Source organism: Podarcis pityusensis, assembly GCF_964106645.2.
Source record: "Podarcis pityusensis genome assembly, chromosome: 5".
NCBI lineage: Eukaryota > Metazoa > Chordata > Lepidosauria > Squamata > Lacertidae > Podarcis > Podarcis pityusensis.
Window position 1 is genome coordinate 34,050,615 of NC_138032.1, and position 4,987 is coordinate 34,055,601.

Here is a 4,987-nt window from a genome sequence, read left to right on the forward strand (position 1 = left end):
CCTAACAATCTAACAACTGAGCTATTACCTTGAAAGTTTGGCAAAAGGCCAATCACTGTGGGGCTTCTAAAACGTTTCCGAAAGCAGTATTTTCACTCCTGTATTGTGAAAAATATAGTACACTAGCAGTAATTAATATTGTCATTTAGAAAACAAAAACAACAGGTTAAAACAGATATTTTGTTTCATACTGGCTAAGAAAATTACACCTATTAACAGAACAATCTAGGAAGCAATCTCCACATAATTTTAGTCTTGGTACAATTATGTCAATACATTCCTAGCAGACAGCTTGGAGTGTCAGACAGTAAACAATAGTTCCATCATATTTCATTATTGTTTCTTTACAAGGAAGATGACATTTTCTATCTTCAGATTATGGACTAATTTTCAGACAAGTGGTTCTTGGAAGCTTTACCACAGTTTATATTTATCTCATTTAAAACATTCAAGGGATTGAGATGGCTTGAAGCAAGTTTGTCAAAGGTGGCAAAACATTTGTTGCTTTAATATCGTTGAAGGATTGTTTAGTTATGGCTGAAATCTGAGCATAAACATCTTAAATAATGGGTGATAACAGATGTTTGTTAAACTCAGGTTGGACCCACTGAAATAAAGAGATTTGGATTTGGATAATTTACTTAAACAGTTTGCTCTAATCTATATACACATGCATATGAATAAAAACAAGTGTGTTTCTCAGTGTCAAATTGCACATGGTATAACAATGTCATTTGAACTCCAGGTGCCTGTTTATTTTCCAAGAAGCTGGGCTTTATTGGGATCGGGATCAAACTGCAGCAGGGTGTGGAAGAAGAGACCTGGGCTCCAATTTTCCCCTTATGCTGCACTCACAATTTAAGCGCTGTGCTCTAAACCACTGAGCCTCTTGGACTTGCCAATCAGAAGGTTGGTGGTTCGAATCCCTGCGATGGGGTGAGCTCCCATTGCTCTGTCCCAGCTCCTGTCAACCTAGCAGTTCGAAAGCACACCAGTGCAAGTAGATAAATAGATGCTGCTGTGGCAGGAAGGTAAACGGTGCTTCTGTGCACTCTGGTTTCCATCACAGTGTTCTGTTGCTCCAGAAGCGGTTTAGTCATGCTGGCCACATGACCTGGAAAGCTGTCTGTGGGCAAACGCCAGCTCCCTTGGCCTGGAACCAGATGAGCACCACACCCCATAGTCGCCTTTGACTGGGCTTAACCATCCAGGGGTCCTTTACCTTTACCTTACTACTATAATATATGGAAATGGAGTTACACCAGTATTTTTCTTTTCTTCTGTGGCCAATAATAGTTTTTTGGGAATTTGGAATGGAGTCAGAGTGTGCAAGCAAAGTGTTAGACCCCTCTACATGCCATGCTTCCAATCCAAATAGGCCCACCCTGTTGATAAATTAAAATAATGTTAGATGTTGCACTTGCAGAATTCCCTCATCACATGTGGTTTGACCCCTCAGTTTTAGTGAAAGAATCAATGGAAGAAACAGGCTGTCATCAGTGTCCTAGGAGACGCAGTTATAGAAAGCTAATAGGCTTTCTGATTATGGTATAATGAATTGAAAAAAATGTTTAAAATTACTTTTGTAAAAACAAACAAACAAACAAACAAACAAACAAACAAACAAACAAACAAACAAACCCAGAAGCCTTTTATTAGGAATTGTAGGTACTGACGTTCCAAAGGAACAGAACAGACTTTTCATGTATGTGACAACAGCAGTGCGGATGCTACTAGCCCAGAGATGTAAAGAAGACAAAGTCCTTACCAGAGAGGAATGGCAAACCAAGCTGTTGGACTATGCTGACATGACAAAACTTAGCAGGATTTTAATAACACTTGTAATGTAGCGAATATTATGGATAATATGGAAAGATATAAAATATGGACTATGAAATAATATGCAGTTGAGAAGGTGGACAATAGGATCCATGAAGGTGGGAAGGTGGGAAGTCCAGAGATTTGGAGAAATCTCTAAATAAGGTTATGTAATTTGGATTGTTATAATTCTATATTTGTAAAATCAAATTAAAAAAAATTATATATGTAAAAAGGGAGGCTTGGGCGGTGGTGAGTTGGGGCGGCACCCTCCCATTTCATATCGGGTGATGTAACAGGATAGCACTGTTCTTGCTCGGCCCTCAAAAATGCCATCTAAGAAGAGGAAAGGAATTCCTGCAGCAGGGCACTTTCCCTCCCCTCCCCTTCTTGAATGTACACTCTGTAAAATGGAAGACCCTGCAGTATGAGGAGACCAGTCTTATAGCACACAGTCAACCCAAGTGGAGGTGACGATCTTCTTGTCATTGCCCCAGCCCCATCCTTGAAAGTACAGTCTGTAAAGAGGAAAGGAGACACTCTAAGCAGAACAGGAGGAGAGAACTGCCTTCTACTGAGCTCATTCACAGGGCCGTCTTAAGCATATGCAGTGCCGGGGTGCAAAGATCCACCCAGCGCCCCTAGGTTGCCCAGAATGCAAGTTACTCTTGTTCTCAGTAAACAAAAACATATTATCAACATATAGAAGGAGAAAAGTTGTTTTCCTTCATTTGCAAGGAACTGTACAAAACAAAGTGGCACTAATAAAGAAAAGTTCCAGGGTGGCAACAGAAAGCAAACTAAAAATGCTTTTGCAGTTCATCGGAACTATCCAGCAATATCAAGTTACAGGAAAACTGGCGCTATTAACAGTAACCCTAGTTGGTTAATTGATTTGGCAACTTCCATGCACATGACGTCTGATGCTAATTCCCCCCCCCCCAAAAAAAGAGTTAAATGAGATTCAGGTGAGGGTCATATACCTTGTCAATCCCAGCAGTTATATAACAGGAAGACCCGGCCTGCCCATTCAGAATATATTTTTTTATTGTTTTCCTCCTCTAAAAACTAGGTGTGTCTTATGGAGCAAAAAATACGGTAATTTAGGCACTAAATGTTATAGATTGATAGATACTATTACTATACTAATATCCTTGATTAAGAAAAGGTTCCTTGTATTAATGATCTAATGCATTAAATAGCTTCAATGAAATGACATGATTTTGGAGATAAAGTAGAAGAAGAGTCGTTATCACAGATAGATATAGTACTTGCCATTTGGGCCAATTTGAGTATGGCAAGATCTTAAGCAGGATAAGTGCCGTTCGCAATCATAGCAAACGATTTCTCTAGAAAGATCTGGCATTTCTGAGCAATTGTTGGCTAGGATTCTGATCTCACACATACAGGAATTTCGCTAAAGGAAATTTGCTTTCAGATGTATGTTGAGATCATTTGATGAGAAGTTATACAGAACCTGGAAGAGACTATTTTTCCTGCTTACACAGCCAACAGCACTGCCACAGGATGCAGCTGTAGGACATCTAGAGAACTTTCCCAAATAGCAAAATGTTGTTTCTATGGATGCTTCAAAACTGTATGGTGATGCTGTCATCTGTTTCCAGGTAATGCATGCTTATTGTGCTACATGTCTATCTCACCTTTCCTTCAAGGAGCTCAAAGCAGCATTCTGGGCTCCACACCTCCATTTTATCAGCAGGACAATCCCGTGAGGCAGAATGAGTGACCCAAAGCCATGCAATGAGCTTCATGGCCAACTGAGGCTTTTTGAACCCAGATCTCCCTCATCCTACTTACTACCCCTGATGCCTTAAGCACCCTCATTTAGCATTGCCCACTCTCATCTTTGACTGAATCCCTTTAAAAATAACAGATAACTTACCTAGTACTGAATGGAACTCAGTTTTTGTAGTCTTCATGTTTTATTCTATTTTTTGTAATTTGGAGGGTAGGGGCTTCAGAAAGTACAAAAGTGTTTTCTTAGGAGAGAAGAGGGAAGCTATCTGTGTTGCCTTGGCTATCGAACCACCTTTGATTTGGATTTAGCCACTTTTTTGGGGGGGAGAGCTCCCCTGGGTGTGCAAAAACCTCTGGTTTGTTCATTGGGGGCCCTTTTTGATACCAATGTGGTTTTCATGGGACCACTGAAGTTGTTATTAGGATGATGCTGAAAAATATGACAAGGAGATAAAAGTAAACTTCATCTCTGGGGTGAATTCATGTACAGTTTTCAAAATGATGCTGTTCTTGCCCTTTAAAGGGACTTGAACTTAAATTGTTTTAATAGAGCACAACTGAGGGAACTCTCCGACTCAGGAGACCGCACCAAATGGAACTTTGGATGGTCTTTTCTGAAGTATATCCATTTATAGCATTCCCACTACAAGTTAGTTGTTTACATGAAAATACTTTCAAATAACCAGAGGTGTGAACATTTCTCCTGTCGAAGTGACTATGGCTGTCTCCAGGCAAAGCTACTGAACCTTTAAAGGAATTGCACTGAATTTTCTCTTTAGGAATAGAGATAAAGACAGCAGCTGAAAGAGGTAAGTACCAGAAATAGGAAACTGGGTTAATGGATGGACTGGTAAGATGGGAGTCAGAAGCACCCTTTTAGAAAAATATCTTAGAAGGATGTTAATTTTTGTGAATATAAGTCTACAGGCATAAGCAAAACCAGCAAAATGGGTGTTTGGGAGGAAGGGTAGGATATAAATCGAAACAGTAATTTGCATGTTTACATGCAATTTAAATGTGAAGCTTGTTTTTTTAAATAAAAAATCCACACTAAATGGGACAGACCTATGTCTGAGGGTCAGTGAAACAAAAATGGGAGTGGCTTAGTCATGAACAGTTCAAACGTTTACCGGTCCCTCAGCTCTGTGGTAAACCCCACACTGAGTGGTAGGTGATTGGTCTAGACCAGTGGTTCCCAACCAGAAGGGGAGACAGGTGATACAGGGTTATGGCAGGGGGCACAAAAAGGTATCCCACCCTTTCATTTAAAGGAGGGAGGAGGCTTCTTCAAAGAGCACCTTAAGACAGTCTCCCTGTTCCTATTCCTCTGGGGGCTGTGATGCAGCCCTGCCCCATCTCAGGCAGACAGGACACTTCTGTGTCCTGCGACCCGCCCTGTGGAACGCCCTCC